The sequence below is a fragment of the Parasteatoda tepidariorum genome, chromosome 1 (genome assembly GCF_982258835.1).
Source record: "Parasteatoda tepidariorum strain Cologne lab strain chromosome 1, Ptep-v5.0, whole genome shotgun sequence".
NCBI lineage: Eukaryota > Metazoa > Arthropoda > Arachnida > Araneae > Theridiidae > Parasteatoda > Parasteatoda tepidariorum.
This window is the reverse complement of record NC_141755.1, coordinates 102,703,104-102,714,897: the sequence shown is the minus strand read 5'-3', so window position 1 is coordinate 102,714,897 and position 11,794 is coordinate 102,703,104. Positions and strand designations below refer to the sequence as shown.

General features: G+C 31.8%; 1 protein-coding gene across 2 annotated transcripts in view; it reads left to right on the top strand.

Moving 5' to 3' along the window:
* Positions 1-6,015: 6,015 nt before the first annotated feature.
* The window catches only part of LOC107447412 (uncharacterized), a 164,378-nt gene continuing 158,599 nt past the window's right edge, over positions 6,016-11,794 (top strand). Inside the window, exon 1 of one of the 2 annotated variants that reach the window (XM_071180451.2) lies at positions 6,016-6,119. The gene's annotated coding sequence lies outside the window, so the exon portion shown is untranslated. The remainder of the gene's footprint in view (positions 6,120-11,794) is intronic. The other variant, XM_071180455.2, reaches the window with a different exon arrangement.

The window sequence follows — 11,794 nt, the reverse complement described above, 5'->3', positions numbered from 1 at the left end:
GATTTTGCCTCTGAAATCAGAGGTACATTGTGCCTTTCATTTTTAAAGGTACGTTGTGCCCTTAAAATTCAGAGGCACAAACGATCCAAATGTGCCTCTGAAATCAGAGGTACATTGTGCCTTTCATTTTTAAAGGTACGTTGTGCCCTTAAAATTCAGAGGCACAAACGATCCAAATGTGCCTCTGAAATCAGAGGTACATTGTGCCTTTCATTTTTAAAGGTACGTTGTGCCCTTAAAATTCAGAGGCACAAATGATCCAAATGTGCCTCTGAAATCAGAGGTACAGTTTTTAGAGTGTAGAAACTAAAATAAGTGTTTACCATTGTTATTTAAAGTACGAATTATCGTAAGGTTTGTTATTTAGATGTTAAAAGCATTTATTTGACAATTGTACATAGGTTCGTTACCTAGATGGTAAAAACAGTCAGTTGATATTCAACTGACTGTTTTTATATCAACAGTTTTGACTCATACTGATCATGACGGTACAGAAGAGTTTAAGAATAGCAAGTATAAAAAAGATTCTTCTAGTCTAGCTTGAAGTCACTCTTATTAGATTTTTCCCTCGGGGGATAGAGCATTCGCCTTCCAATGAGGTGAACCGGGTTCGAATCCCAGCGATGACTGGTCAATACGAATTCCGCATCCGGCTTGCACCGACTACAGTGCTGATGTAAAATATCCTCAGTGGTAGACGGATCATGGGTAAGAGTTCCTTTGCCGTTAGGCTAACTTTTCATGCCTTTCCTCTCCATGTAACGCAAATGCTAGTTAGTTCAATCAAAAAGTCCTCCATGAAGGCAAATTTCTCCTTATACTTGATCCAGCAGTTCCCTTGTCTTCTGGATTGGGCTCAAAATTACAAAACTGGGCAGTTGAACATTAGTAGTCCTAAACCCTAAATTGGGACAGCTGTTCAACAAGGGTTATTAAGTAACACTATTTGCATTGAGCCGTGGTGGCTCAGGGGGTAGAGGGTTTGCTTCCCAATGAAGTGAGCCGGTTTCGAATCCCAGCGATGGCTGCTATTCCGCACCCGGCTCGCACTGACCACAGTGCTGATGTAAAATATCCTCATTGATGGACGGATCATGGGTTAGAGTCTCCTTGCCATCAGACTAACCGTTGTTTATTATTAAAGTGGTGTTACAGCATGCTTTAAAAATATTTATATTTTTTCTAGATTTCCCCATATGAAGAGGAAACAACATCCGGGCGATTCTTTCGTTACGTGTGTTACTTTTACACGACATATTTCAACTTTAACACTTATTATAATAAACTTGTTAGATATTTTTTATGTTTTTCTTAATTTGTTGTTAAATCTATATGTGTTGTAAGTTTACAAAACGACGATTGAAGGCGCAAATTAAATTGATGTTGAAAAAAAAAATTTCTGAAATTTTGTTACGTGTGTTACCCTTTATAATGCTAGATATTTGAAACTTTGAATATATTCATTTAATTCTGTGAAGTATAAAGGCAAAAAATTAAGATATTTTCTTTTATAGAGAGATACAATATCGAAGCTGTGTTTAGTGATTTTTAAAAATTTCTTGCAACAGTAAAAACTTCTTTATTTTGGTGAAATTGGTGCGTTACGTGTGTTAACTGAACGTTACGTGTGTTACCCTCTGTGAATATTTCAACTGAGAAGTCATAAATGTTGCACTAAAACATTTATTTATTTTAATTTAGCAGAAGAAAAACAATTTATTTTAGCAAATAAAATAGTTAATGGTCTGGAAAGATGGTTGTAGCCCTTCTTTATACTGGTTTAGAGAGTAAAACATAGCAAATCCTAGGCACATCTATTCCTTCAAAATCATTTCTGTTTGGAAACAAAAATATGCATATTTTCCAATTATTTTATGCAAATATTGCATTTTAAGTTTACAAGCATGTGCATTTGCGTCAATAATGTTCCCGAGATAGAGCATATGTCGTTTTAATTTCAGTTATAGGCGCACTTCTGATCAGGAGGCAGGGTTTCCGCTACGGTAGCTTTTTTCGCAAAATGCGAAAAGACCCCTCAAAAATGCTAAAATTCAACAAAGCATTTTCGCATTTTTGCTAAAGGATTTTACTAAATTCCATTAAAAAAAAAAGTTTCCGCGAAAAACCATGACGCTAACATCCATGAAAAAACTTGATCAAACAAGAAGGAGAAAAAATCTAAATATCTTTCGCAAGAAGAACCATGACGCTAGCGTTATGACTGGTGTTGGAGCGGTGGTTGCTGCTCTGTTCAAAAACCAAAATCCGCATTTAATTTCAGTACATTGTGTGGCACATAGGCTAGCATTAGCCGTGAGCTAAGCAGCGTCTGAGAATGCTTACCTGGTAAAGTTTCAGGACATAATAAAAAGAATTCACTCTTATTTTGAATGCTCCCCTGCAAATACCAGGCGATTGAAGAATGTTCAAGATATCCTTGAACAAAAATCAAGGAAATTCATAAAGTTATCAACAACTCGGTGGTTGTCTTTGGGGAATTCAGTTACAGCTCTGGATTGCAACTGGCAAGCTCTTGTTAGTGTTTTAATGGAAGACAAACGTCCTGTTGCTCAAGGGTTGTTAAAAAATATAACTACTTTTTTGTTTTTAGCAACCACTGCCATCATGAATGATATCATGTTCAACATTAATAAATTAAGCCTCATATTTCAAAAATCTAATTTAAATTTTGAATATGTTCAATCAAGTATGAAGGCTTGTATTTCAAGTTTAGAAGAAATAAAAAATGGCACCGGCACTCATTATATGAGTTTTTTAGATGATGTGCCTAAGAAGGAAAGTGAAAAATTTGAGTTTCAGGGCCATATAATTTTAGATGGACTGAAACAGAGGGAAAGATTCCGCAATTTGATGCACAATTTTTTAAACTGTATCATTGAAAATATTACTGATAGATTGGGAGATTTGGATAAAATCGAAATGTTCAATATATTTATACCTAGCAGGATGCCCCATAGTTCGGAAGAATTACAGCATTATGGTGTAAAGGAAATCCGTTGCATTTTCAATTTGTTTTCGGAATCTCACAGAAAAGATTTTCAGTTTACAGAAACTGAATTACTTTGTGAATGGGGATTATTTAAACACATCTTAATGCAACGATGTAAAAACATGTCATTTAATGAATTACTTTTACTTTTATATACCAATGATGTGTCTGAACAGTACCCATTAATAACTTCTGTTACAGAGTATTGTGCAACAATACCAATGCGCACTGTTGACTGTGAAAGGGGCTTTAGCTGCCTTAATTTGATTAAAACTAATATTCGAAACAGGTTGTTAATCAACCATGTAAACAATTTGTTAATGATTAATATTGAGGGCCCTGAAAGTGCATTTAACTTTCAAGAAGCATTTGTAAAATGGGCAAACATGAAAGAAAGGAAGATTGTTAATTATAAACCAAAATGTTTTGATAAATAATAAATGTGTTTTTTTTTGTTATAGGTATTCTTTTTGATATTCTTGTACATTAAGTTATTCTTTGTCAGATAACTTACAGTACTTGTTTGATATAAAGTAATTTTATAAGCCTAATGGCATTTTAGCATTTTGCTAAAACTTTTTTTCAGATTTTAGCTTTTTTGCTAATGAATTTTTAGACTCAGCTTAAACCCTGTCAGGAGGGAACAGAAATTGACTTACTGACTATTTGTGTGCCACAATGTGCATCTATGCATCTTATTCAAGTATCTAACGATACTTATGCATAGATTTTATGCTTTGTATTACCGTTGCCATGTATTGATCTTTTCAATTAATATCTTTATTTCCTTTTGGCTAATATATAATACTGTTGTATTAGGCATGAGTTGATTGGTTAGCTTTGCAAACAACACTGGATAGCAAATAAATTTTTTTGTATAACAACACAATGATATAAATAACTTTGCTTTTTGCTTCGCTTTCAAGATTTTGTACTACACATCTATCCCATAGAAGGAACTTCTGCATGTGATATCGTAAAATATTTCCAAATTAATTTCTTTTTTTATATTTTGATTGACAAAATATGAAATAATTCAACCATATATTTATTTTTAAATTCTTAACTTGACTTATTACTATAGAAGGTTTCTGTTAGCTCATCTTCTGAAGTAGAATCGTTTTTAAACAGTCTTAAAATAAAAGTGTAGACATTGTTTCACCTTTGTCTTTGCCTTAGGAAAATATTGTAAAGGACTCTATTTTAAACTCTTTAGGAGAGTATCGTCTAAGACAACAGCTGCTGTGAATAACGGAACTGTGACTGGATAGCATAATGCTGATTGAAATTCGTTTTGATATTCAAAAGAATATGTCTCTGCAAAGTCAACTTGAATTTCCCTGGTTTTAATGCTAGATATGTTTGTTTGGAGAGTATCACCTCGGATTCTTTTAACTCTTACGTATTATTGAAAGTTAGTCCAATTTTCAAGAGTTATTTCAAAACATTCTTCTTGCACATTTGCCATTATATATTTTTTATTGTGAGCTATTGTCATTTTTTTCTCATCGTTACCAAACTACAATAAATGATGGTTAGAAACCTATAACAAGCAATGAGAAATTTTTGTAAGTATCAGAAGCCCCCTTCCAACAATTAGATCCAAAATTTCTTTTACTTTATATACATAAATACTTCTACCATCACCATGTATTGTCATAAACTTAATTTTAGCCTTCCAATTAAAGAATAAAAATTTCATGATATTTGTTTTGATTCCAAGTTTTACAGTAGCAATTAATTTTTCAGTCATAAAGCACTAAATATGGAAAATTAAGCAATGTTTAGGATGCAACTGACAAAAATCAGCATAAGCCTCTCTTAGAAACATTGTTAGATAGTTCTTTCGTTTTATTGCCCGTTTTTCCCCGTAATAATCCAGAGAACCAGTCCTGTTTCAATACAAGCATAGTATAAATAATCTAACTTTTGAAGAAAATCCATTTATTAATAATTAAGTTCATCTGAAATACTTAGTGGTGAACCTTTTACATCATTATCAATCTGTTTTGAAAGTTCAAGTCTAACTTTCATTATTTCCTTATTTTCTTTCCTTTGAAGTGCAGAATCTTATGCTCTTTTCTTTTTTTCTTCATCTTCTTATTCTTTTAAATCCAGATAAGGACACTATTTTAAGCTTATCCATTTTATAATAATCTAGCAAATGCAGTCGAAATATTCTACTTAAACATAAACGTATAACAAATTAAAGTTTGGGAAAACAATTTCCAAAAGTTTCAAAATTATCGTCTTATTATGCTGTTTTTTTATTAATGCTTATACCGACCTTATTTTACAAAAAACCACAATCTTACAATTCCGTATTTGTGGCATTGAAGTTGCGTGGCGGTTATAAAAAATGTCCGAACATGATTTAAATCTTTTATTGAAAATAAATAAATAATTAAAGTGTATAAGTACCTCTAACACACATAACAGTAACGCGCGCAACTTTTCGTTACGTGTGTTACCTTGAATAAAATTAATTATAAAATTTTAACTATTGGCAGTTTTAATTCGAGAATTTTTTCCGTTGCATATCTTGCCTTCTTAATTTATAAAACAAAAAATTTTTAAATTTTCTTCTTTACTAAAGTTTTTACAGAAAAAAATGCAAAATTATGTTACGTGTGTTACTGGGAAATTAGATTATCTTGATTAATCGACTTTCAAACAAGCAAAAAAATTTAGGCCAAATTAAAAAAATACATTAAACAATGATAAAAGAGTAAAATAGTTATATTTATTACTAAAAACTATTTTATTGCTCTTTAATATTTTAAGAACTGCATTGGAATATAACATAACAAAGAAGAGAAATCCTGTTAAAATTCATAGTGTTCCACCTTTTGTTAGAATTCACGTAAATATTTTTTGTAATTCAAAAAACTATCTTAACTATTAAAAAATTTACATCTTCTAGATTCCGAAATTGTGTCATTTTTGATTTTACGATAATTTTGAAAATTTAGTCACTCAGGACCACTTTTCGTGGAATCGCCCATCCATAGAAGATGTCTAAATGATACTTTCCGAGATACATCTACAGAAGAGTGCATCCAAATCGGCTGATTTCGATAAGTACAGCACATCGGATCTAAAAACACAGGTATGAAATATTTTTGAAAAGACGCCCCTAGCAGCAAGATAACTTGGGCACTTATTGGACCAATACTCATCAATATTCGCTCAATAAGGGTTCACAAGGTCGATTTTTTTCCAATATGGGCCCTATATAGAATTTTTCGATTCACTCGATATTTTACTGGCGCTTGACAACTAATATCGGCCCTATTTAGAATTATCAGATTCACCCAATATTTTATAATCTATATTCAGCCAATATAAGCCCTATATTGGCCGATATTGACTCTGCATAGGACCAATATTAAGAAATCTAGACATCCTAAAATGGGTCCGTCTGAACATGTAATCATATAGGATGCATATTGAGCCAATTTCGAGCCCAAGTGGGGCCGAGATATAATTTTTGCTAACAGCGAAACTACAAAATCTTAAATGCGTATTTTTCTCAACCCCTTCCCTGGTGTTTAGTGTCCTTAGTTCTCTCCAGATGTCAAATTATGTTTTTTTTTTCAATATGACTTTGTATTTCTCTAGATATCTCTATTTTACCAAGCGTCTTCATTTAACGAAATGCAACAACAGAATCCTGCATTTCGAATTGAAGTACACTTTTTTTTGCTGGTGAATCCAAATCTGAAATAAAAAAGAAATTAGGAATTCCTGAATAAGTATTTTCGGAATAAGAATTGAGTTTTCTTGAATAAGAACTGATTTGTCCAGTATCAATTATCATACTGTATGGAACTCCATTGATATGCCTGAATAAGTATTTTCAGAATAAGAATTGAGTTTTCTTGAAAAAGAATTTATTTGTCCAGTATCAATTATCATAAGGTATGGAACTCCATTGATATGCCTGAATAAGTATTTTCAGAATAAGAACTGAGTTTTCCTGAATAAGAATTGATTTGTCCAGTATCAATTATCATAAGGTATGGAACTCCATTGATATGCCTGAATAAGTATTTTCAGAATAAGAATTGAGTTTTCATGAATAAGAATCGATTTGTCCAGTATCAATTATCATACGGTATGGAACTCCATTGATATGCCTGAATAAGTATTTTCAGAATAAGAATTGAGTTTTCTTGAATAAGAATGAGATTTGTCCAGTATCAAATATCATACGGTATGGAACTCCATTGATATGCCTGAATAAGTATTTTCAGAATAAGAATTGAGTTTTCTTGAAAAAGAATTGATTTGTCCAGTATCAATTATCATAAGGTATGGAACTCCATTGATATACCTGAATAAGTATTTTCAGAATAAGAATTGAGTTTTCTTGAATAAGAATTGAGTTTTCCTGAATAGGAATTGATTTGTCCATTGTCAATTATTATACAGTATGGAACTCCATTGATATGCCCCATAACGAAAAGGACACTGTCTTCACCACTCGAAAAAGAAATGTGCAGCCCTTTTACTCGAAACTTGTTATTACATTTCAAGCAGTTTTTACTGCAGTTTTAAGCGTGTTCATGCTTACCGCACTTCTAACCTATAGTAATTCTTTCTCCAAATTGAGTCTGATGTAAGGAATACATTAAGAATTATTTTCTGTCTAAATTACGTTAGAATTCCTTGCAAATTTTCTAATTAAAGTGTCTATTTAGGATCCGTGCAAGATATTTAACCTCATAATAAAAGGATAATCACAAAATTATACACGTGTTTACAAATTCGTAGCAATACATTGCAAGTTACCCATTTTTTGCAAGCACTTGTGAAAACTCTTTCTCTAAAAACTGGAATAACAGGGAGATTTCGGAGTTATACGTTAGCTTCCGTAAATAATTTTCACTAACGTAATTTTGATATTTTTTCACCGGCGCATGCGCAATATCTTGAAATCTTACGTAAGGGATAGTACAGAAGCTAAAGTAAATTTGCGAAATCTCCCCTCATGTTTTAGAGAAGATAATTCAAATGACTGAAAAAATGAATCTATGTAAAGAGATCCAATGTAACTAACACTAAATCCAGAGCGAAGGGAGAATTTTTGAGAATTTTTCAATAGCTCGCATTTTAAAACGTATACGACTTTCAATCAAACCAAATGAAAATCTTATTTTAAATATTTTATTATGTGTTGACGTGACGAAACATTTAAAAAATCATGCAAAATAGTAGTATCACGATTCAATAATGAAGAACAATGTTTGTTCATCAATGCTTAAACTCAGAAATTGTCTTCTGTGTTCTTCAATACCAAATTCAAACTATAAGTTAGCGTCGAATTATTTGTGATTTTATTTATCAGCTCGTTTCATGTTTATATATAGCACAAAGGTTCATCCTTTTTTGAAGAGTTAATCACGATCTCTTGTCGACAAGTTTTTACTGGAATAATTAAAATGAAACTCGGCTTATATACAAGATTAAATCGGATTTTTCTTTGTGATTCTATTCACACTTTTTCTTACTGATGATTTCATTTCACCCCACTTGATGGATCACTTAACATTGGCCTAAAGCCACAAGAAATAAGATTCTTTTTTAAAGATTAAAGCGGCAACTTTCTTTAATCGGTTTTAAGAAGACGACACAAGAAATTAAAAAAAGAAAAAATGGAATTTATACAACGTTGAATAGATACATTTCACTTACACTATATTATTTGAAAATGTGTTCATCTCAACGGCGTCTTCATTAATTGAGCAATTTTTTTAAAAATATAACTATATATTCACTACCCTGCAATAATGGTAGAGTCACTTTCAGCTTTTGACATTTTTTTTAACATTTCTCAACAAATACGCGGAGAGGATTATTGTGTAACTTTAGAGTAATTTAATTCATGCAATTTTTCGTACTTTTCAATAAGATTTAAAGCTTTCAGAGGTATGAGGTTCTGAGGAAAATTTGCTCGAAACTGTTTAAATTTAAGATATTCAAATAAGACTGTTTTCACTAGTTTCCAAATACGACTCACTTCAAAATTATATAAAAAAATTTAACATTTTTCAGCGCCTGCGCAGTACAAAAGAACTACTTTAAATACTCATACCTTGCGCAGTTTTAAGCGAACTTTATCTATCTATCTATCCATCTATATACAAGGTCCGGCTATTAATTTCCAGGACTCATGGAATAACTCAGAAGAAAATAAAATTAAACACATAGCCATTTAATATTATTCGAAGTAACCCCCATCAGCCATAATGCACGTCTGTGCTCGGCAGTGCAAATTTCGGATCGAAGTTTTAAAGTCCTCTTTTGGAATGCTCTTTAATAGTGACGTTACAGTCTTCTTGATGGCTTCGACATCTTGAAATCTTGTCCCCTTCAGAGAATTTTTCAGCTTAGGAAACAGTCTGTGGGTGCTAGGTCTGCAGAGTATGGTGGATGCTGCATTTCAACGACACCATGCTGGGCTAAGAATCGCCTCACAGGCAACGCAATGTGTGGAAGCGAACCTTTTCAATTTCTTCCGGCGTGCGTAACGACTGCGGCCAACTTGTGTGTGGATCATCTTCCACGCTTTCGCGCTGTCTCAAAAGCGTTTAAACCATTCAAAAGTTCTGGAGCGACATAATGCTTCCTCGCCGTAAACTTCTTTAAATCAGTTGTAGGTTTTTGCAGCTGTCTTGCCCAATTTGAAGCAACATTTAATGTTTATTCTTGCTCCATTTTCACTTCGACAATAGGAATTTAAGAGCTGTGTTTTAATGCGCCTTTCTATGAGAACCACTTACTTCAGTATGGTGCCGATTGCACTGCACATGCGCAAGAAAACACTCTTCAATATGCAATCATTAGCGCCATCTTCCGGCTTTTCGTTCTCCTACAGTTACGTCAGTCCTGGAAATTAATAGCCGGACCTTGTATATATATATATATATGTTACTCTTTGATAGCATAAACATTGTAGATTCGTAATGTGGCCGATGTTTATTGAAAAAGATACAGGAACGTGGAGAAATAATGCAATTTTATTAAAGTAAGGGCAATTGTTACATGAAATTATTTTTAGATGAAATAGAAACATATTTTCAACGATAATAAAATAATAGCAGACATTGCTGTTACAAAAAATGTAAAGTTTTTTTTAAAACCAAAATGCTCATATGTTACAAAATTCAACATGTTTAAGGTTCACTGTCCTAAGAAAGGCTGTAAGCAAACAAACCAAATCGAGACCACTGCCTTTCTTTTTTTTAGAGAAGAGTTTTATAAACATAATTACATTGTAATTATCCAAAATATTTTCCATACCCTTTATTTTATGAAGAAGAAATATATTAAAATTTTAATGATTAAATTGTGAGAAAAAAAAATGTTATCTCCAATAATTCCATCACATAATAAACAAAATTATGCTTTAGTTTTATTAATTATTCTGCATTAAGTGAAACCCATGATCCCTTACAAAACCTAATTATTTAAATTTTTATTACCCCTTTATATATTTAAAAAAAAACACTTTCACTTTTAATTAAATAATGTCCTAAGAATTTTTAAAAACTGCGTGTTTCAGGTGGATTGAAACGGAGGAATAAGTTTCGTTTTTGCAGACCCCTGACATTTTCAGTGATTTAATCATCATCAAAGTTGGCCAAACAGCCCAATGTGGGTCAAGGCCTTCCTCTGAACATTTCTCCATACCGACTTCCGATTTATCTTTGATCTTCAATTCTTTTGATTAATTGCAAGAAAATCTGCCTCCACCGAATCAGCTCACCTCAGCCGCGGCTTTCCCCTATTTTTTGTTCCAATGGGTCTAAAAAGCATTATTTTTTAATTGTTTAGTTATCACTCATTCGAATCACGTGAGTCATCCAATTCATTTTATTTATTTTTAGGCAATTAACAATATCAGGTTGTTTATAAATCTTGTACAGTTAGTTCACAGTTAAATCTCCTTCTCCAGTTATTGTTTTCACTCACACCACCAAGTATACTTTGCAAAATCTTTCGTATCAGAATCCTTCTTTAAAAAAAATTTTTTTTTTTAAATTTGTTTCGAAAGTAACACATTTTTTAATTTAAATCTTATTAACTTAGCACTGTTTTTTTAGTTCACTTGAAAAACATACTTTTAGTATATTTTTTTAATTTATTTTAGTACATTATTATTTTTTAGTTTTGAGTCTGTTATTTTATAGAACAAAGTGGTCGACATTTCGATGGGATATTTGCATATTGTGCTATTTAGAAAACGATTGTAACTGTAAATGATGGGCACCTGAATTAAAATACATTCAGTTCAAGAAACCAATACCATCCGTTACGAAGCATCAGTAGAGATTTAAGTGCTGTAGCCAGCCAGAAAGCGGCCGAAATTTCGCGCGTTAGATTCTTCCAAGACAGAAACAGTCCACTGACATTGTGAACCAATCATTATTATTTTATTTTAATGATACATTTTCATTTTGAAAAAAACAAATGATATTAACTTAAAGTGGAGTGTGAGTCCTAATAAGGGTCTTGGAACTTTTCATTTACTTTTATTTTGGTACTTAAGAACTGATCGTTAGAAAATGTTTCAGTCTCCTCTCAACGTTACACTCAATTTTTTTGTTTTCAAATCTAAAATTATAATATATGTAATTTATAACAAATATTAAAATCAATTAAATTATATATATATATATATATTAATCAATAAATTTAATATTTAAATTTTATTTTTAATTACATAGTAATTGTCAAAGCGCTAGACCATATCAGATGAATTTATAAAATAGGTTTGAG